We start from the raw sequence: 23,191 nt of genomic DNA on the forward strand, positions 1-23,191 counted from the left end.
TACAGAAACATAACTCATAATCTCTAATGGGGGCGAATGTTGTTACTACATCTAATAGCAAGTCTCACGGCAGTTCGTGAAATGGTCACATAATTTAATCTATTGATTCGTGACACGGGCACGTTTATTTCGTTATTTTCGTAATACCAGCACGTTTTTTAAACTAATGTATTTTCAATGGGAAGCGTCTTTTGTGATCACAGCATGATTCTTTCTGCCTATCGGGCTGCAGCAGAGAACCTGTTTAATCAACATAAATTCACGAGGTTTTTTCTTATCATGGACCATGGTTTATGTATTTTTTTAATGTTATTTTTCGATCTTATTGCCAGGGAAGCTGGATTGCTTTGCTGTTTATTGATATTTTTAAAATTATATTTTATCAGTAGGAAATCGCGCTGAAGAAGTCGTTCCGAACACATCGCGATATTTGGCATCAGTTCACGTGTGCCAGATGTTGGTAAGTAGGCCTAGTAATAAATACGCTGTCCTAATAATGTGTGATATAATGTCTTTTCTGTTTGTCGATATCACTAAGATTAGCTCGCATTCAGTCACTGCATTATATCTGTCATCGCCACGGAGGCTTTGCGTTTCATTGCTTTCTAATTCTAAACAGGTTGATTAAACACCGTCTGTCACGTGACGTGCTATAGGCCTATAGACCTTAAATCAGTTCCAAAGTTGTATTTGTAGTAGAAGCACAGTAAAAACAACACTTACCATGCTTTTACCACATTAACATTAGTTTTACTGTGATAAGTGTAGTAAAAAGACAGTAATCACAAAACTGACCATGCGTTTACCACACTATGGTAGTTTTAATGTGATACGTATTGTAAATGTACAGTAACCACAACACTTACTATGCTTTTACCACAGTAACCCTAATTTTACTGTGATAGGTGTGGTAAAAGGACAGTGACCACAAAACTTATCATGCTTCAAACCTCAGTAACCTTAGTTTTACTGTGATTGGTGTAGTACAGGGCAGTAATCACAAAACTTACCATGCTATTCCCCAGAATTGGTAGTTTTAAAGTGATATTTGTTGTAAATGCATATTAAACACAACACTTGCCATGCTTTTAATGCTTTATAATGTAACATCCAATATTTGTAAGGCAGTACTTTGTCCTTTAAATAATCCTATATATTAATTATACATAATGATATTTTCTTTTCTTTTTTTTCAGCTGAAAAGACCAAAAGGGCCTTTCGGACTCAGTCAGCCCCATATTGTTTGAGGACAAGTAAACGGAGGAGACGGAAAGCTGCATAGGTAAATATTCGCAATGGTATGTATGTGTTGTTTTTAACCCTAAATCAAATAATTTATCAAGCATTTGTTGTTTCTTAAACCTTTTCTCACAAAACCCATAGCCCAATCAGTACGAACATAGTCTGAAGGTCTTAATAATTCACAAGATTTAACAAGTTGTCAAATTCGTACGATACTCGTACATATTTGTATACTCGTACACAATCCTGCAGCTTTTACTCCTAGTGCTGTCATTGGCTACTGCCTCAATTCCTGTACATATTTATCGTGATATTTGTAAATCAGTTGCGCCACTTCTTGGAAAGTAGTCGGATGTCCCACACACTGTCAGAAAGTTGATATTAATTGCATTGTATTTATTACAATTATTACAAATTGGTCCCCGTCTGTTTATGTTCCAGTGATACATGATGTCTCTCCACACCTCATAACCTACCTCTGTTTGCAAGAGTGGAAAAGCTTATCTGACATTATCATGTCACATGACATCAGATACTCAATTATTTTGTCGTAATCAGATCAGTTACACTGCCCTACCCGTTTGCATGTAAATCATTTTCATACGATTATTGCTTGCTATTAAAGACATACTTTTATTCATAGAAATGCCCACATATCAGTGAACTTATAACATAAAAATGCTTTTAACATTTAATTATGCAACACTCTTTACAGAAAAATATCCCACAGTTATGGATAAACTCACAACATCATCATCAAGTGCTGTGCCGGGCACATTGGGCGACAAGTGTCCTCCAACGTATTCGATCCGTGGCCAAGTTCTCCACATCTTCCCATGGGACACTGACATTCTTCAGGTCTTCGTGAAACATCTGTCTCCGTGTCTTCCTTGGTCTTCCCTGTCTCCTGCATCCTCCTGGCGGTGTCCTCTTCATCACTGTCTTTGGGTGTTGTTGTTTGGGCATGCGTAGGATGTGTCCAGCGAGGTGCACCCTTTGCTCTGTCTCAGTTTCTGAAAGTCTTCATGTGAAGTCCACTCCTCCTCGTGATCTCTTTCATATAAGCAGAACCAATGTTGAAAATAGTGATTTATCTTTTTCCATATTGTTAAAGCATTTTGTTTTCTCTTTCAGCTTCATAAACTGTACTTGATTTCTGCCTAATGCCTTTATAAAAAAGGGTCAGTGCTCATCAGGTGTTTTGCTAAAGGACATATTCATTGCATAGTTACAATAAAAGTGACCAATAATCACAAGTATATAGAATGAAAGTTGAGAATGTAAAATTTTGTGCTTATATTTTTGCCTATTTGTTCTTTAAAGCAAAGAAACAAATGTATTTTCACATAACAAAGTTGAATCTCATCTCTTGGTTTGTAAATATATAACTTCATTAGGGGTGTCGCAATATACCGGTGTTGACGATAATCGTGATATTCAAAGCATGAAATATCGACATCGTGTTAATTTAGAGTGTGACAATATACCGGTATTGGCGATAATAACCACAATGTTTAAAATGAATAGGACTCTTATGATAACATGACACGTAAATACTACAGCACCAGTACCTGGTTGACCTCTCAAGTGGCAGTATTGCACCCGCGAACACCTGTCAAATAAGAAGACGACGCAGCGCTCGTCCGCGCTCGCGTAGCTAGAGTGAAACACTGTCCACAACCGAAAAAAGTAAGCTCGCCAGTAATAAAAAAAGAGTTCTTCGACTTCATCAAAGAAAACAGCACATTAAAGATGGTCGCACACCGGACGAGAAGCGCAGCGCCACGTATTTAAAATTAGAACACATTCTGTATGAGTGTACACCTTTAACAGTCTATGGTGTACACACACTGGCGGCGCCCAGCAACGGCTCAGGACCTTGTTCAAAATCCTGCCGCGACACAGAGCGCCATTTACATCGTTTTATATTAAATTTACATTATATTTGTCTCAAATCAGCCTAAATGATTTCACCCTGTGCTGCAATATACATTTAATTTTACATTTATTTACAGAAATCAGCTGCTTGAATGAAAATTGCTGATGTTATCGGATTTTCAGGTGATATTCTCAATGCATTCAGTTAACGGACGCTCTGAGGTAAAGTGTTCAGATGACAGACTAGCAACTATTGTATTTAATTGTACAATATAATCATAACATAGTACAGACATTATCTCAATTCCATAATGTCCTTAAACATAATGATATTGCTGGCCATAAACTGAGAAAGTGCGCGTCCGGTGTTCGACCTCGAGTTGTCATAGACGCGATGCGGCTATTATTTTACTAGTCATTGAATGGGAAACGTGACATTAACTGTTAACAGGGGGTTTCTGTGTTCATATATTTAATAAAGGGTGATTATTAAAATTAAGAACCCTGTTTTCTTTACTCATCTTATTTTTGTATTTGTATTTGCACTTGATTTTTTTTGTTCAAATCTGCTATCTGCATGACTTTATTGGCAATAGGTTTAAGAGCTTTTCAGTTCTTCAGGAAACCTTCAGACAGTGTTTGGCTTCAGTTTAAAACCAGATAAACTTCACATGCTTGTCTTCCTTCACAAAAAATTTGCCATAGATTGAGTATGCATAATGTGTTTATCAGTATCCTTATGTTTGTTGGGTAAAAAAGAAAAACTATATAAACAAAGTAAAAATTAATTTGACTGATAACTACTGACCCCCCCCCCATATATTCTATATATATCGCGATATATCGATATCGCGATATATCGATATCGTGAAATCTTTTGGCCACAATAACCGTGGTGTGAAAAATCTAACATCGTGACAGCCCTAAACTTCATCATAGCAATTTTTTAACGTTAATGTATGTGTCACTATAATAGATTGCCCCTGTATCTGGATATTTTTAATTAACTGATTTTTATACTTTTGTGCTGTATTTTTGGGTCTACATTTGTCTTTAAACAGTTTGACATTACATATTGGAATATGCTTTCAAAATTGTGTCCATTCATTTGTGCTTTTGTTACATTTATTTGAATATAATTGATATACCTTTAATATACTATACATACACTGTAAATGTTAGAAGCACTTTAGAACATGTAATTATCTTTAATTAAAATACTGCAAAACTACCCTGCTGTAGGACATTGCTTAGAAAAAAGTTTCTCTTTCAAATTTATGCATCAGTCTAATCAAAAAAGCAATTTGTAGCATTGATCATGTGAACTCGTTTTTGGATGGTAACCACACAACGGAGTATTTTGTTTTTAAATATGAGTTTTATAATTTAATTAGAAGGAATACATGTTTAACAGCCTAAATATACAATATTTAAGGTATCTATCCTGCAGGCGGAACCAGAAGAGATCTGTCATCATTTACCATAAATGGGCATGTAACTGTGACGCATCTGTTCAGCTGGGTTGTTATTGGCTGTGACTTTATTGCAGAACTCGCTGTGATTGGACAATCGTTTAACACATATAAAACGGCGCTTCATGTTACAAAGTATGTTTTGGTGTTATTACGTTAGTTATACATTAAGTTAACTATAAAGTGTCTCTATGTTGTGAGAAATTACTCCTTTACTGAGATCCTAACCCTAACCCTAAGCATGTCTGCACATTTCAATGAACTACAGCACCATGCTTCCGGTTCCATTGATAGAATGACAGAGACATGTGGGTAATGTAGTTTAAAACGTTTAGTAATGAAACAATAAATGTTAAATAAATAATATATTTAATGGACAACTGGATATCTAAATTTGTTCATTGTGCAAACCTTTATGACATATATGAGGGACAGGCTGAAATTTTATATTTTACTGTGAGCACTTTAAAAATAACCTTTATGCCAACTTTCCATATATGTCTGAAAACTGTGGCTAACATTATTTATTAAAGATAGCATAAGCAGTTGTCCTGCCGATTTTCTCTTTTATACACTAACCGGACTTTGAGTTACAGCCATTTGAAATGTGCATTTGTTTGCTCTTCTGGGGGCCGTTGCTGGGCCCCTGGGGGTGGAAGGGCTACAATCTACACAGATCTACACACACTATTACTATTACACAAGGATAATGCACCATTCAGTAAAACAAAACAAAAAAACAGTGCCAGAATTTCCTTTTCACCCCTTCTGATTGCTGCTTATATGCCTGACATCAGTAATGTCTATGCTTTCATTTGAAAAGCAGTAGTAGATGTACTAGAATGATCAACATGGATCATCTTCAATTATGCTTGAAGTGTTAATAGTAAGATAGCCCACTGCAGCCTTTTGTAATTTAGTTTCCCTTTATTTCACTGAAATGTGACATACATGCAAGTATATGCAACTTATGTTGCATTGTTGTCCCAAATATCATTAACCAGATCTAAGTTTTTATGTCCTAAGTAAAATAATCATGGTCATTAATTATATGTAGTTGTTTTAAAATTATGAATTAAACTAAATAAATAAGAAATTAAAATTTCTAAAATAAAAAATTATATTTACTGTACGAAACACCACTTTCAATACACAATATTCACCATACTTTATTAAACAACACAATTGGAGGACTTTATTAAACAACACTTTATCAATAAAGTTGATAAAGTAGCATAAAGAGAAATGAGATTCAAGATAAATAAAAATGTGTCTTCAAAAATACATTAACATCATATTGATCCATTCACATCTGCTGAAGCCATAAACTGAGTGCCAGAGAATCATATTCAGTCACCTACAGAATTTGATATTGTGTTGGAATATAATGATTCATTATCACAGCTAAACCGGTTTCTTGCTCTTCCGATGTACGTCTCTATCGTGTTCATGTTCTTCTTCCTCCTCTAAACAGTTTGTTCAGTTGAACCCTACAGTACATGAACAGAAGATGTGATCACTGATGTGGTGTAGCTTTTTCTCAACCAGAGGAAGAAGTCTCAACATCTATTATTTAACATTTATTGTTTCATTACTAAATGTTTTAAACTACATTACCCACATGTCTCTGTCATTCTATCAATGGAACCGGAAGCATGGTGCTGTAGTTCATTGAAATGTGCAGACATGCTTAGGGTTAGGGTTAGGATCTCGGTAAAGGAGTAATTTCTCACAACATAGAGACACTTTATAGTTAACTTAATGTATAACTAACGTAATAATAACACCAAAACATACTTTGTAACATGAAGCGCCGTTTTATATGTGTTAAACGATTGTCCAATCACAGCGAGTTCTGCGATAAAGTCACAGCCAATAACAACCCAGCTGAACAGATGCGTCACAGTTACATGCCCATTTATGGTAAATGATGACACATCTCTTCTGGTTCCGCCTGCAGGATAGATACCTTAAATATTGTATATTTAGGCTGTTAAACATGTATTCCTTCTAATTAAATTATAAAACTCATATTTAAAAACAAAATACTCCTTTGTGTGGTTACCATCCAAAAACGAGTTCACATGATCAATGCTACAAATTAGCTTTTTTGATTAGACTGATGCATAAATTTGAAAGAGAAACTTTTTTCTAAGCAATGTCCTACAGCAGGGTAGTTTTGCAGTATTTTAATTAAAGATAATTACATGTTCTAAAGTGCTTCTAACATTTACAGTGTATGTATAGTATATTAAAGGTATATCAATTATATTCAAATAAATGTAACAAAAGCACAAATGAATGGACACAATTTTGAAAGCATATTCCAATATGTAATGTCAAACTGTTTAAAGACAAATGTAGACCCAAAAATACAGCACAAAAGTATAAAAATCAGTTAATTAAAAATATCCAGATACAGGGGCAATCTATTATAGTGACACATACATTAACGTTAAAAAATTGCTATGATGAAGTAAAGTTATATATTTACAAACCAAGAGATGAGATTCAACTTTGTTATGTGAAAATACATTTGTTTCTTTGCTTTAAAGAACAAATAGGCAAAAATATAAGCACAAAATTTTACATTCTCAACTTTCATTCTATATCCTTGTGATTATTGGTCACTTTTATTGTAACTATGCAATGAATATGTCCTTTAGCAAAACACCTGATGAGCACTGACCCTTTTTTATAAAGGCATTAGGCAGAAATCAAGTACAGTTTATGAAGCTGAAAGAGAAAACAAAATGCTTTAACAATATGGAAAAAGATAAATCACTATTTTCAACATTGGTTCTGCTTATATGAAAGAGATCACGAGGAGGAGTGGACTTCACATGAAGACTTTCAGAAACTGAGACAGAGCAAAGGGTGCACTTCGCTGGACACATCCTACGCATGCCCAAACAACAACACCCAAAGACAGTGATGAAGAGGACACCGCCAGGAGGATGCAGGAGACAGGGAAGACCAAGGAAGACACGGAGACAGATGTTTCACGAAGACCTGAAGAATGTCAGTGTCCCATGGGAAGATGTGGAGAACTTGGCCACGGATCGAATACGTTGGAGGACACTTGTCGACCAATGTGCCCGGCACAGCACTTGATGATGATGTTGTGAGTTTATCCATAACTGTGGGATATTTTTCTGTAAAGAGTGTTGCATAATTAAATGTTAAAAGCATTTTTATGTTATAAGTTCACTGATATGTGGGCATTTCTATGAATAAAAGTATGTCTTTAATAGCAAGCAATAATCGTATGAAAATGATTTACATGCAAACGGGTAGGGCAGTGTAACTGATCTGATTACGACAAAATAATTGAGTATCTGATGTCATGTGACATGATAATGTCAGATAAGCTTTTCCACTCTTGCAAACAGAGGTAGGTTATGAGGTGTGGAGAGACATCATGTATCACTGGAACATAAACAGACGGGGACCAATTTGTAATAATTGTAATAAATACAATGCAATTAATATCAACTTTCTGACAGTGTGTGGGACATCCGACTACTTTCCAAGAAGTGGCGCAACTGATTTACAAATATCGCGATAAATACGTACAGGAATTGAGGCAGTAGCCAATGACAGCACTAGGAGTAAAAGCTGCAGGATTGTGTACGAGTATACAAATATGTACGAGTATCGTACGAATTTGACAACTTGTTAAATCTTGTGAATTATTAAGACCTTCAGACTATGTTCGTACTGATTGGGCTATGGGTTTTGTGAGAAAAGGTTTAAGAAACAACAAATGCTTGATAAATTATTTGATTTAGGGTTAAAAACAACACATACATACCATTGCGAATATTTACCTATGCAGCTTTCCGTCTCCTCCGTTTACTTGTCCTCAAACAATATGGGGCTGACTGAGTCCGAAAGGCCCTTTTGGTCTTTTCAGCTGAAAAAAAAGAAAAGAAAATATCATTATGTATAATTAATATATAGGATTATTTAAAGGACAAAGTACTGCCTTACAAATATTGGATGTTACATTATAAAGCATTAAAAGCATGGCAAGTGTTGTGTTTAATATGCATTTACAACAAATATCACTTTAAAACTACCAATTCTGGGGAATAGCATGGTAAGTTTTGTGATTACTGCCCTGTACTACACCAATCACAGTAAAACTAAGGTTACTGAGGTTTGAAGCATGATAAGTTTTGTGGTCACTGTCCTTTTACCACACCTATCACAGTAAAATTAGGGTTACTGTGGTAAAAGCATAGTAAGTGTTGTGGTTACTGTACATTTACAATACGTATCACATTAAAACTACCAATAGTGTGGTAAACGCATGGTCAGTTTTGTGATTACTGTCTTTTTACTACACTTATCACAGTAAAACTAATGTTAATGTGGTAAAAGCATGGTAAGTGTTGTTTTTACTGTGCTTCTACTACAAATACAACTTTGGAACTGATTGAAGGTCTATAGGCCTATAGCACGTCACGTGACAGACGGTGTTTAATCAACCTGTTTAGAATTAGAAAGCAATGAAACGCAAAGCCTCCGTGGCGATGACAGATATAATGCAGTGACTGAATGCGAGCTAATCTTATTGATATCGACAAACAGAAAAGACATTATATCACACATTATTAGGACAGCGTATTTATTACTAGGCCTACTTACCAACATCTGGCACACGTGAACTGATGCCAAATATCGCGATGTGTTCGGAACGAGACTTCTTCAGCGCGATTTCCTACTGATAAAATATAATTTTAAAAATATCAATAAACAGCAAAGCAATCCAGCTTCCCTGGCAATAAGATCAAAAAATAACATTAAAAAAATACATAAACCATGGTCCATGATAAGAAAAAACCTCGTGAATTAATGTTGATTAAACAGGTTCTCTGCTGCAGCCCAATAGGCAGAAAGAATCATGCTGTGATCACGAAAGACGCTTCCCATTGAAAATACATTAGTTTAAAAAACGTGCTGGTATTACGAAAATAACGAAATAAACGTGCCCGTGTCACGAATCAATAGATTAAATTATGTGACCATTTCACGAACTGCCGTGAGACTTGCTATTAGATGTAGTAACAACATTCGCCCCCATTAGAGATTATGAGTTATGTTTCTGTACAAAAAAAACAAACAAAAAATAAATAAATAATAATAACGCGTATTTCTGCATGCACCTTCGGCATCTGCACGAGATGGAATCGTGAATCTTCGTACGATTAAGGGGCGGGACGATGACGTTAACTATAATACATTTCTGTGTGCAATGCATACGCATTTTCCATCAATAGAAGTTTAACGGGAGGGTTTTGCGTACCATATGAACGCGAAATGTGACTTTGGCGTGTAAATACTACGCCAAATTAAAATGAAAACGTACTCGGTTACTAACGTAACCTCGGTTCTCTCTAGAAGAGGGAACGAGTACTGCGTTGAAAACGCTAGGGGAAAAACTCTTTTTCACGAAATACTGAAGCAAAAAATTATCCTTTAATTTTTGAAATAATGTAAAGCGCGTTGCAGCAGCACACAGCCATGGGCGAGACGGCTCCCTCGCTCATTGGCTGCTCTGCGGCAACTGCATAAGCCTATTGAGCGAGGGCTGCGGTGACGTCAGGCCAATGAGGGCGCTTCGCGCCCTCCTCGCCACTTCCTGGCGAAACGGGCGTGGCTTAGCCCTATAAAGGAAGCTCGAAAAGGCTGATTCACTGATTTTATTCATCGCCGAAGCGAACCAGAGTGAACCGTACGCACGGCCAGAAAACGCAGTACTCGTTCCCTCTTCTAGAGAGAACCGAGGTTACGTTAGTAACCGAGTACGTTCTCTTACGAGAGGTCTCTCGTACTGCGTTGAAAACGCTAGGGGAACCAGTGCAAAACGCCGTGCGTACTGTGATTAATCACCCATAAACCTGGATACCCAGGATTTATCAAGCATAAATCACTAGAGGGACTCACAGAGAGTCCTGGAACAGGAAGGGAACCCTTCTGCCCCTATATGGTGACGTCCACTGACGCAATAACATGACATCACATAGACAAGGCAGGGAGCCTGAACTAATGTGGGAATTTGTGGGTCTTACGCAAAACTGCCCATATGATAGCCGGCAGCACACTGCGCTCGCGACCTCAGAGTCCTAATCAGACCACTGATTCGATTATACCGACAATAGCTTAGCCTGTAGAGCGGGAACCTCTAGGTTATAAAACCTAATAAATGTAGACGGCGAGGCCCAGCCTGCCGCCATACATATGTCCTGTAAGGAAATCCCACTAGACCAAGCCCACGATGAGGCAACGCCTCTCGTGGAATGCGCTCTGACACCCAACGGGCACTGAAGACCCTTGGCAGTGTAAGCTAGCGCTATAGCATTGACTATCCATCTGGATAGGCTTCGTTTCGAAACAGCCATTCCCTTGGAACGTCCACTGAACGAGACAAATAGCTGCTCAGTCTGTCTAAAGACAGAAGAGCGAGACACATAAGCTCTCAGGGCCCTTACAGGGCAGAGAAAACTTGAGTCCCCTTCCTCGCCTGACACCGGCAGGGCAGACAGGGAGATAACCTGAGCCCGAAACGGTGTGTTGAGGGATTTTGGCACATAACCATGCCTAGGTTTGAGTATGACTCTTGAGTCACCTGGCCCAAACTCGAAGCACGCTGCGCTCACCGAGAGCGCGTACAGGTCACCTACGCGCTTCACTGAAGCGAGAGCCAACAAAAACACTGTTTTGAATGACAGATGTTTGAGGCTAACCTTTTGGATGGGCTCGAAAGGGGGACCTTTCATGGCCTCCAAAACTGTAGAGAGGTCCCACATAGGGACTGAAGGAGGTCTGGGAGGATTCAGCCTCCTAGCTCCCCTGAGGAAGCGGATGACTAGTCGTTCCTTCCTAATGACTGACCGAGCGTTGTTTCAGAGAACGCTGCGATAGCCGCCACATAGACTTTGAGCGTGGAAGGGGCTCTGCCCTTATCCAACAGCTCCTGTAGGAAGGAGAGAACCTCCGTCACCTCACAATCGAGGGGTGAATGACCCCAAGCCGTGCACCAGCTGGAGAATACTGACCACTTTGAGGCGTAAAGCCGTCTAGTTGACGGTGCTCTAGCCTGAGTGATAGTGTTTAGCACCCCCACTGAGAGATCAGCGGGTACCCGTTGAGCGCCCACACGTGGAGGGACCACAATTCCGGGTGAGGATGCCAAATCGAACCCCTGGCCTGCGAGAGGAGGTCCTCCCTCAATGGCACTGGCCACGGGGCAGTGTCTGCTAGCTGCATCAGAACTGGGAACCACGGCTGGTTCATCCAGAGCGGCGCTACGAGCAGCACTGAGCATTTAGTTTCCCTGATCCGTTCTAACACCTGAGGCAGGAGGGAGACGGGGGGAAAAGCGTAGAGCGTACAGCGCGGCCACGTTCGGGACAGCGCGCTCTCGCTCTTGGAAAAGAACGCGGGGCAGTGAGCGTTTTCGCGGGACGCGAACAGGTCCACCTCCGCTCTGCCGAATCTCTCCCACAACAGCTGGACTGTTTGCGGGTGTAGAGACCATTCGCTCGTAGGAACGTTGTTCCTGGACAGTCTGTCTGGACCCAGATTCTGGATCCCTGGCACATGCACTGCTCTCAGCGAGCGCAAGTTGCGCTGAGCCCATATCAGGAGGCGTTCTGCCAGCCTGTACAGGTTTAGGGATGTGAGACCGCCCTGGCGATTTATATAGGACACCACAGACATGTTGTCCGAACGGACTAAGACGTGTTGGTCCTTGATTTGGGGACGAAAACGCGTCAGCGCGTTGTCCACTGCCAACATTTCCAGGCAGTTGATATGTTGGAGCTTTTCGCGTTCTGACCACAGGCCGAAGAACGCTCTGCCCTCGAGCAGCGCTCCCCATCCCGATGTGGAGGCGTCTGTCGACACAACTACCACTCTCGAGGAAGTCCCCAGGCTTACACCTAATTGGTACCAGTCGCTCGTCTTCCAAGGTTTTAGAGCTTCCACACAGCTCTGATTGACCCTGAGACGCAGCCAACCGGATGCCCACGCTCTGCGCGGTACTCGCGCTTTCAACCAGAACTGCAGAGGGCGCATGCGGAGCAAGCCCAGCTGGAGAACTGATGATGCTGAGGCCATAAGACCTAGCATCCTCTGAAATTTCCTGAGTGTGACGGTCGCGCCACAGCGGAAAAGTTTCGCCGTGCGCCAAACTTTTGGTGACAGCCGCGCTATCACAGACTGTGAGTCCAGAACTGTGCCCAGAAACGAAATCGTTTGACTGGGGTTCAGCGAACTCTTCGTCCAATTGACTCTGAGACCAAGATTCTCGAGGTGATCGAGTAAAATGGTCCTGTGCTCCACGAGCTCTGATCGCGATTGAGCTAGAATCAGCCAGTCGTCCAAATAGTTCAGCACTCGCATGCCTCTGAGTCTGAGAGGTGCGAGCGCTGCGTCCATGCACCTCGTAAATGTACGAGGTGCCAGGGATAAGCCGAACGGCAGGTCTGTATACTGGTATGTCTGGCCCTCGAAGGCGAATCTCAAGTATCGCCTGTGACGTGACGCTATCTGTATTTGAAAACATGCGTCCTTCAGATCTATCGACATGAACCAGTCTCTTGAACAGTCCCTTAGTTAAATATGTAATTATCGATTTAAATTTTGAACTTTTTGGACAAATTAACTTTGGCATAGACTGCAAATGTACTAATTTAAGTCTGGGTTACACCATATTTTTGGATATATCATATACACACAGTTATTCAAAACTTAAAGCTTTTCTTTCATGAGCTCCTATTTTAAAGTAATTGGCAGAGAGATGTTGAAAAATTCACGGTAAACACGAAAGCAAGATTGAAACCAAGTGATAATTTTTTTTACTGTAAGCATTTGTGGTTGTGAATACAATATTACACAGTCCGATAAACCTATAACTTGACCTTTGAATTATTTATAGGCCTATTCTAAAGCCATGATTGGTTGGGGTTGTTTGCACATGTGAGGAGTTAGTGTGAGGCTCTGATGAATTAGTGTGGCATTTTGATAGGTTGTGTTTGAAAAAGGAAATCAATACTTTTAGATTTTTGCGAGTAAGAATTGTGTGTTGTGGTTTGCAAAAAGTGTTTTATGAAATTGAAAACTGTATCGAAGGCCGATAATTAATGTATGGTTTTGTAGATTTGGTGTGTGGTGTTTCAAAAATTGTATGACAAGTAAGGATTTTGTGTTTAAGCAGTTGAAAAAAAATTGATTGCACATCTTGTTTTTTTTCCACTGTGCAGAAGTTAATCACATGATATTTTGTGGAATTACATCACCACATCCTGAACTTCACGCTAACTTCTCATAACCTGTCTCACAACACCATTTCTACACGCACACACATAGGTGAAGGGTCTGGTCGCCATCTTTGGTCCCTGATATCAGCGTCACTCTGTCTTTAATTCGATAAGGAAGATCCATAATTATGATCTAACAGATTGGGGGCTTTGTCCGGGATAGTCCAAGCAGAACCAGGACCAATTTTGGATCTTCAGGAGGCTGATCTTGTGTAAGTGTGTTTTCTTCTCTAAAGATTGAGATAACACTTGCCCGATGTCAGCCTGTATAAATCTTTGTTGAAGTACTCTAACTGTAATCTCTGTTTGGCATAAAACCCAAAATAGAAAAGGATTTATGATATCTTAAGGCTGGAATTTGTCCAGGCCGCTTTGGTTAACGTGAACAAGAAGAGGGAATCATAGTCGTGCGACTTTCATACAAAAGACTAGAGAGTGACTAAAATATTACCAGATCTGTAATTGTTTTATCTGTTGATTGTCATTTGATTTGTGTGTCTAAATTAATTGCTGGAATGTGGAAATAGGGTTTCAAGATCATTCCCTGGGGAAAGACCAGTGGATTTTATGTATAGATATAGTAAAGGTTTCTGGACAGAAATTTTAGTGTCCAATCTTGCTGCTTGGTCTCAACTAATGTCACAGAAATCAATGGTGCTTGATGGTTGGGGTGACCCAAATCGGGACATAAAATATATGAATGAATCTTATGAGGTGTGGAAAAAATATGAAGAAAGTGTGGGACCAGGGACCTGAGAAAAAGCAACAACAACAAAAAAACATTTCTGTCAAGCCTGCAGCTCTCTGTTGAACCACTGCAAAATAATGCCGTTGCATTGCACCACAGAAGCGCTACCACAGAAGGGGCCCTAAGCTGAGCAAGTAAACCCAATTCTTTGGTCTAAATTTAAAAATGACACAAGTTTTGTGAATATTGAGCCATACAGAGCCAAGCTAAAAACTTCATCTCACGTGTATGTCAAACAGTACTCATTGTCACCTGTGTATCCAGCCACTGTTGGACAATTTTGTAGCACAGGGTGTAGTCGTCAAGGTTATTGTAGTGTTGCATTTTTTTAAATTAGTTTTTATCTTAATAACATTTCGAAATGTCCTATAAATTTCAGTTTAGTTTTAGTTAGTTTCATTAATGGTTTTGTTAGTTTTAGTTTAGTTTTTATTTTGTGAACACATTTCTATTTAGTTTTTATATATTTAGTTTCAGTTTTAGCTTTAGTAATTATAGTTTAGCAGAGTTAACAGAACACTTCCAGTTAAAGATATTTAATTTCACCAAAGTTTAATGTTTGTAGTTTACAGTTAACTCGTGAAAACCTCTTAATAATAAAAAATTGTTTGAGGATGAACAAAGAACCAAACATATGCAACTAAAAAGTAAAAAATTATTCATTCATACTCATTCATATTAAAAATGAAATCTTGTTAAACGTGGTGTATAAGAAAAAAACAATATGCGTATGATTATTATGATTATTCTTTAATGTTATTTCTATGATTAATCGTTTCAAACATTATTCTTGCATTGATACGTTTATGTTTTTTGTCTATTGCATCGTTTAAAATCATATACTCATAGTTTACTCATATTCAAATGTTCTATTCAGACCAGACATTTAGTATAGGCCTACTTCTATACCCTGACAAATGTAGCAGTAGCCTATATATTTATATATAGCCTGTTGATTGACCACACGGCACCTCCATTGGACAGAATAACGTGGACGGAAGAAACCACACACCACTTTAAGGCTTCAAAGAAAGCTATGAGGCTGGGACTTCCTGACTACAAAAAGACTTTCCACTTCAGGGACGTGCACAGGGGGGTTGCTCAGGTTGCCCGGGCAACTGCCCATATGCCCTTCTCGACTCACGTTGCCCTTCCGAGAAAAAAAAACAAAAAACAAAAAAAAAGCCTACAATGGATGCAGAATTTCACATAGGCCTAGATAAAAAAAAAAACCCAAAGCCTCATTCACTTCCATTCGGGCACCGAAAGTGAAAGTCAGTAGGGAAAGGGCAAACTCTGTTTGGCTGCTGCGCTGCACGCGCAAGACAGGGAGACCCGGTCGCGCGCGCGCACTCTCTCTCTCTTCAGAGCCAGGCGAAAGTGTAAACAAGACTTCACCGTCTCCAAACTAGGCGCTGTGTTGCTCTCTCTCCCTCGCACATATTAATCAAAATAAATCGACACGGTGGTAAAAGGTCGGAAGACCAAAAGTTTCATGTGGAGCATTCTGAGATTTTTTTTCCTGAATTACCGCTGGGCTGGGTGTGAATTGTGCTAAATAAGTTGCCTTATCTTCTCTGAAAACGTTCCGGACATTCAGCTGACATAAAACAACACTTTAATTAAACGAAATAAAACTTTACAGTGATGAAATGTTTTCTATGTTGACACAAATCTTGGATGTCCATGTCCTAACTGCTGGAATAATCACACAACGCGCACGACACATCCAATTCGCGAACTAATGACTCCTTTGAACCGATTCATTTTAATGGTGGAGGGGGCGTCCCTGTTCCACTTACATGCTTGAAAAGGCTTGAAGGTAAAAGAGTATCAAAACTCGAGACCACGTAGATGTGAATTTGAGAACTTGTTCAATAAATATTCGTACTTGTACATGAACATTTACACTCACAGCTCCAATGTGAAAACCTGTAAAATAAAAATCTGAAGTTGAATGTTGAAATTTGCACTCGCAGACAATAGTCACAAACCTGTATTCTGAATTTGAAGCTAGACACAAGTAGTCACAAATGTGTAAAATGCCATTCACAGAAATACAGTGACAGACACAGTACTAACTTAAGTAAAAGTATTTGTAATGGTGTGTTATTTTGTCATGTTTCTGGTTTGTGTTTTCTCTGTCTTTGGTTTTTACATTCAGTTTCTTGTTTCTGTTCATTGTATTCAGTTAGTCCTAGTCTGCTAGTCATGTTAATTATTAGTTCCCGTGTTTCAGGTGTGTTGTCTTGTTAGTTTGTATGGTCCTGATTATTGTGCTCATTTGCCCCAGCTGTGTCTCGTTCCCTCATCCCGCTGTGTATTTAAACCCTGTGTGCTCTCTTGTTCGGGGTCAGTTATTGAATGTATGAATGTATGTATCTTCCGTGAGTTTTCCCTGTTCCAGTTCTGAGTTTTACCAAGTCTTGGTTAATTAAATTCTATTGCTGCATTTAGATCTGACTACCATCTCTGCTTCCATGCAGTTCATGACAGAATAATTGAACATACAAGGATCTAGCAGTTAGTACCCGGAGCGGTCGATCTAACCCAAGAAGATGAGCTGTGTCCAGATCGCAGCATTAGCTCAGGAGAGCCGTAACCTGTTCGACTTCAGCTTCAGATATATTCGACTGGTCGAGAACTGCCACCTGGGGAATGAAATTATAAAGGCGTGCTATCTAACTGGGCTAAATATGTCGATCCACGACAGCTCCCCGATATCTCTGGTCTGGGATGGAGAGAGGCTATTTCCATCTGCCTGGACAGCTTAATCCCACGCTTTCCTGATCTCCACAAGCCCGCTCGTCGCCTCTGCACAAGCAGTCCTGCGAGTGAACCGAGCGGTCCCGCGAGTCAAGTGAGTGAACCAAGCCCAGTGAGTCAAGTGAGTGAACCAAGCCCAGTGAGTCAAGTGAGTGAACCAAACCCAGTGAATGAATCAAGCCCAGTGACTCGGCATCGCAGGAGGAAGAGGAGGAGGACTCGCTCGGCTCGCCAGGCTCCGGTGGGCGTACCCAGATGCCTCGCCCTGCCGGCTCCGCCTCTGCTCCTCACCTCACCTGCGCCTATCAAGCTCCAGGAGCCTTTTCCAGAGGCCGTTTCCAGCCCGGAGGCTTTAGCCTTGAATTTCCCCAAGTATTTTTTTGGGGGGGGCAGTAGGTACCTTGAGAGGGCCATGGGGGTGGCGCCTACATGGACAATTGCAGTGCTTTACACGCCTAAGTTTCCCATGCTGCTGGTCCCGTCCAGTCCTGTGTGCCACACGCTCTGGTCCCTGTTTGAGTCTGCTCCGTCCTGGTGTCTGTCTGTGTCTGCTCCGCCCTGGTGTCTGTCCGAGTCTGCTCCGCCCTGGTGTCTGTCCGAGTCTGCTCCGCCCTGGTGTCCGTCCAAGGGTGCTCCGCCGTGGCCACCCGCACGACCTACTCCGCCATGGCCACCCGCACGACCCGCTCCGCCGTGGCCACCTGCACCGGTGACGTCCTGGAGTCTATGGTCCCCGGCTACCCTGTCTGGGACTCCAGGACAACCACCCCCCCACCCAGGTCGTGTTCTGAAGCGGCGCTATGAATGTATGTATCTTCCGTGAGTTTTCCCTGTTCCAGTTCTGAGTTTTACCAAGTCTTGGTTAATTAAATTCTATTGCTGCATTTAGATCCTACTACTGTCTCTGCTTCCATGCAGTTCGTGACAGTATTGCTACTTAAGTAATAATTTACTTGAGTACAAGTCGAAGTACTGAAAAATAATATGACTCAAGTAAGAGTACTTAAAGGTGCTTTAGGTAACTTTTTAACCTTAACTGAACAGCTTTGGAGTCAGTGGAATGGTTATATTACTTATTTCGAGTTGAATGGTGGTGGTTTCGCACCCCCCTGGTGCCCGAGAGCGGAAAAAACTCACTTGCAACTTTGGGCCGGCGGGTCGGTGTCAGGAAGTATCGCGTGATATCAGGTCTCGCGATGTAACGAATTGCTTGACGGCACTGCACACGTACACGCCCCCATTCAAGCATCGGCTAGCTATAAGCAAAGGGCAACGATAGATTGAGTTATGGCTGAGGCTGTAAAAAAGAAGCAGAAAGCTAGGAAATCTTTGTCGGAGGACCAATGAAAGAGGAAACGGGATACTGACCAAGCAAGTCAGACTCGAGTAAGTATCGGACCGGCTTTTTCAGAATGGGGAGAACTGAGAGAAACAGAAGCCTGCAAAACGGATGCTGATCCTGCTGTTGCACTTGTAAGTATCTTTGGAATAAACTGTGTTTAATATTTAAATTTCAAGTAATTGCGACCTCAGGATGTTTGCTATTGTCTGTAAAGGTTTTTATTATGATCGCTGTCTGTTACAGGCTTACTAGTACGCTAGATACTATAACTTTGATGTTAGCATTGTCATTAGCAAACACGTTTGATTTCTGTAGTTGTTTGGCCGTTCCTCTGTCGGTTTTATTTGTGTAACTTACACTTTTATTTCTATGTCACTAAGTCAACGCGTCTGATAATAGGCAATAAACATGTTGCACATATCATGATCGAGCTAGAAAAACGTTCTGATGTTTTCTTAGACAAGCAAAGGTAAACCGTCATTCTACCAGATTAACTTATAGACCTTACTAATATAACTTTAGACAAATATTAGCCTCCGATATATATATATATATATATATATATATATATATATATATATATATATATATATATATATATATATTTTATGCTCATGCCCATTCTCCCAAAAACAAACAAACACCAAAGCAGTAGTTCGCCTTGTTCATATCATTCGTTCCCGGTAAAAATAATAGTATGCATGACAACACAATAAAAAATAAAAAATAAAAATCGCCATCAGTTGGAAAGAAAATATTGCTTTACTTGCCTCGGTAGACCTAACTGGTTTTGAAATAGCCTGTTCCTCTGCTCAGCTGGGTTGACAGCTGATCAGCTGGGTTGCTCGTGGCGAGGGGGGGAGGGACAACAGTTCATTTTTACTACAGAGTGTTTGAAAGCATTTACTACCAGACACTAGGGGGAGCTACGTAGAGAAAAAACACTCAGACTTGCCTGGTGTCCCTTTAAAAACTACTCAAGTAACAACGTTACAAAGTACTTTAGTTTTATTTTTCTATTTTTACCCAAAATGGGGTGATGATAGTGATATGGAGCACTTAACACTCTCATGTCATATCTGTTTCATCTGTTTCATTCATGAAGCCCAGTACGGATTCATCCCTTGCGCAGAAAGTCCACAAGTGTGATTCATAGGAGTATTAAACTTATGACTTTTCAGGAAATGCCTTAATAACATGCAAATAGAGACGTTTTGACTGATGAAACATGAAGACAAACACATGATAGCGATAATATATCTGTGTTCATCAGGCTGTCTCAGGTATTTTCATAAGAATTATGTATGTCTTTAAAGGGATAGTTCACCCAAAAATGAAAATTATATTACAACATGTTCTGGCTCTTCCAAGCTTTTTAATGGCAGTGAATGGCTGGAGAAAATTTGAAGCCCAAAAAAGTGCATCCATCCATAGGGGTGTGCCGGTTTCAGAATTGGTGATGGCGGTTAATCAATTGAGTCCGCAACTGCATCACAAAACTCATCCGCACCAACGTTTTTTGACCAAATTTCAAAGCCGCACCCGCCCGCCATCCGCTGATTGTTTTGCGGTCTATGGACGATGCAATGCTCTGCTGATGCGAGCCGCAAGAAAGCCCTTGTCTGTTCTAGAAAGGATGCAGCAAAGATATTTAATGCTAATGTATGAGGCATAGGCCTACGCTGAGTTTCATTCATTTACGATGAGATGCGCTCTAGTTCACAATGCAATGCAAGTGAACGCGGCGCACTGGCACCTCCATGTCACGATTATTATATTGTCTGCTATATTTGCTTTTTATTTATTAAATGCATGCAATTGGTTGATGAAACATTTATTAAAATTGATATAATTTGTACAAAACGAAATTCGCTTTAAAGAAAGGCTTTTAACAATGCAATGCAAGTGAATGTGGAGCACTGGCGCCTCAATGTCACAGTTATTATATTGTCTGCTATATTTGCTTTTTATTTATTAAATACATGCAATTGGTTGATGAAACATTTATTAAAATTAATATACAATTTATACAAAACGAAATTCGCTTTAAAGAAAGGCTTTTAACAATGCAATGCAAGTGAACGCGGTGCACTGGCGCCTCAATGTCATGGTTATTATATTGTCTGCTATATTTGCTTTTTATTTATTAAATGCATGCAATTGGTTGATGAAACATTTATTAAAATTAATATACAATTTATACAAAACGAAATTCGCTTTAAAGAAAGGCTTTCTACAAAGAAAAACTTAATGAAGTGGTAAAAATCATGTCTGACAATTTACAAAACAAAACTTGCGTTGGTACCTGGCAAATAATCAAATACAGTTGGAAACGACGTAGACCATTAATAACACAGACTGTTAAAAATTGTTTTTAATTAGTATTTAAACATTCTCTATGATAAAAAATGTTTGTAAAAAATATTTTAATAACTCGGTTTTGGCGGTTATAGAGATCTAATTACGGTGTTCAACTATAACCGTCGGTCTCACGGTTATATACTAACCGTCACACCCCTATCCATCCATGATAAAAGTGCTCCACTTTTACTCCAGGGAGTTAATAAAGGCCTTCTGAAGTGAAGCCATGCGTTTGGGTAAGGAAAATACCCATATTTAAAACTTTATAAACTATAATCACCAGCTTCTGTCAGACGGCCGTACGCATCGATTTACGGTGGAAGACTAACCCCTGACCCGACACACAACGTAATGACGAACATGGAAGCTCAGAAATAAGAGCAAAACAAAACCCTGGCCGCGAATTAGCAATTTTAAAGAGAAATGTTGGAGGATTTCTATATAATAGAAGAGGAGCTTCAGTTTGTTGCACAGCCCTATTTGTTTAAACTGCGAGAGGCGTCTAAGCTTTACTCCTACATCCTACGTCATACATGTGTCACGGGTTACTCTTGTGGCGCAAGTCATTTGCGTAGTATGCGTACGGTTGTCTGGCGGAAGCTAGTTATTTTAGATTATAAAGTTATAAATATGGGTATCTTTCTTACAAAAATCCATGGCTTCGCTTTCAAAGGCCTTTATTAACCCACTGGAGCCGTATGGAGTATTTTTTTTAATCATGAATGGATGCACTTTTTTGGGTTTTCAATTTTTTCCAGCCATTCACTCCCATTATAAAGTTTGGAAGAGCCAGGACATTTTTTAATATAACTCCGATTGTATTCGTATGAAAGAAGAATGTCATGTACACATAGGAGGACTTGAGGGTGAGTAAATCATGGGCTAATTTTCATTTTTGGGTGAACTAACCCTTTAATGCAACGCTAATCAACATAGCCTGTAGGCTGATAGAATAAAATAAAAAGGATAATAAATAATATATTCTCACTCTGTGTTAAGAACATGAAACCACAGAAGTAACTTCAAACACGGACATGTTTTGTGATTTTGGAGCAATATTAAACTCATAGGCCTGTAGTGTCTGAGGGAATGCTAAGCAAACATACTAGCTTTCCCTTTTATCAAGAGCAATTGTTTTATTACTAATTTTGAAAAGTAAGTTCAGGTATATCATTTGAATCATTTCATAATTGAAAGCAATTAGGTTAAGTGAGAGGTCCGATAAAAAAAGAGAGATTTACAACATTATGAATAAAAAAAGTGCCATAAATAAATAAATAAATAAATAGATAGATAGATAGATAGATAGATAGATAGATAGTGGGGTACGGTTAACTTGTTAAATGAAATGCTCTTTTTTTCGTCCTACCGAAAATGTGCTGAGAACCCACTGCTGTTACAGAGCCGGCGTCAGCCGATTTTGCCGGGGCTTCAGCCCCGAATGTTTTGAGTGTAGCCCTGAATGTATTTTTAAAAGTTGACTGACAAATATGAAACAAGATAGCCTATGTAAACCCCCGAAATCACAAGTTGCCTTATTGGTGATTGTTGAAATCTGTCTCTCACACAGAGACGCACCACGTGAGTGATTTAAGCCTATCTAGAATATCTCTAGGATTTGCGCACAACAGCAAACAATCTCACAGCAATTAAAAAAATAAAAATAAATAACGCAGTCAGCACCGCCGCACAGTCCTCTGTCATACCAAATGTTGTCAGGCTATGCCAGTAAAACTAAAAAAAAAACGAACTTCCTGTCGTGTCAGCCGTTTGCTAGCGGCGCCCTGTATCACGCAAAATAAACTAGCATGTAGGCTAACGTCCTGTTCTGTCGTCAATTAAGTATTGAAATAACCAAAAGGGAGATTAAAGCTGCGTCAAAACTCTATGTCGGGGATTTTGTATTTCTTTTGTAGGCTACACTAATGTTACACATTTTGGTGTAGCCCTACTCATTTTTCATTATTAATATTCTAACATTTGATCAATATTGCAAAGTCATCAAAAGTGAAAAATATATATATATATTTTGTGACCAAAAATGTGAAAAATA

At 39.6% G+C, this 23,191-nt stretch overlaps 1 protein-coding gene and 2 long non-coding RNA genes across 3 annotated transcripts in view; 2 read left to right on the forward strand and 1 right to left on the reverse strand.

Annotated features, from left to right (window-relative positions):
* Positions 1–413: 413 nt before the first annotated feature.
* LOC311084441 lies at positions 414–4,210 on the forward strand. Its single transcript, XR_014606534.1, has 4 exons — positions 414–460; positions 1,197–1,282; positions 1,958–2,641; positions 4,060–4,210. It is a non-coding gene; the product is annotated as an uncharacterized lncRNA (long non-coding RNA).
* A 2,666-nt stretch (positions 4,211–6,876) lies between these two features.
* LOC311084442 lies at positions 6,877–9,739 on the reverse strand. Its single transcript, XR_014606535.1, has 3 exons — positions 9,246–9,739; positions 8,423–8,508; positions 6,877–7,747 (listed from the first exon to the last, which is right to left on the reverse strand). It is a non-coding gene; the product is annotated as an uncharacterized lncRNA (long non-coding RNA).
* A 4,190-nt stretch (positions 9,740–13,929) lies between these two features.
* The window catches only part of LOC311084437 (beta-1,3-galactosyltransferase 2-like), a 30,688-nt gene continuing 21,426 nt past the window's right edge, over positions 13,930–23,191 (forward strand). Inside the window, exon 1 of the mRNA XM_084116445.1 lies at positions 13,930–14,133. The gene's annotated coding sequence lies outside the window, so the exon portion shown is untranslated. The remainder of the gene's footprint in view (positions 14,134–23,191) is intronic.

Source organism: Abramis brama, assembly GCF_963993115.1.
Source record: "Abramis brama genome assembly, chromosome: 6".
Lineage (NCBI taxonomy): Eukaryota > Metazoa > Chordata > Actinopteri > Cypriniformes > Leuciscidae > Abramis > Abramis brama.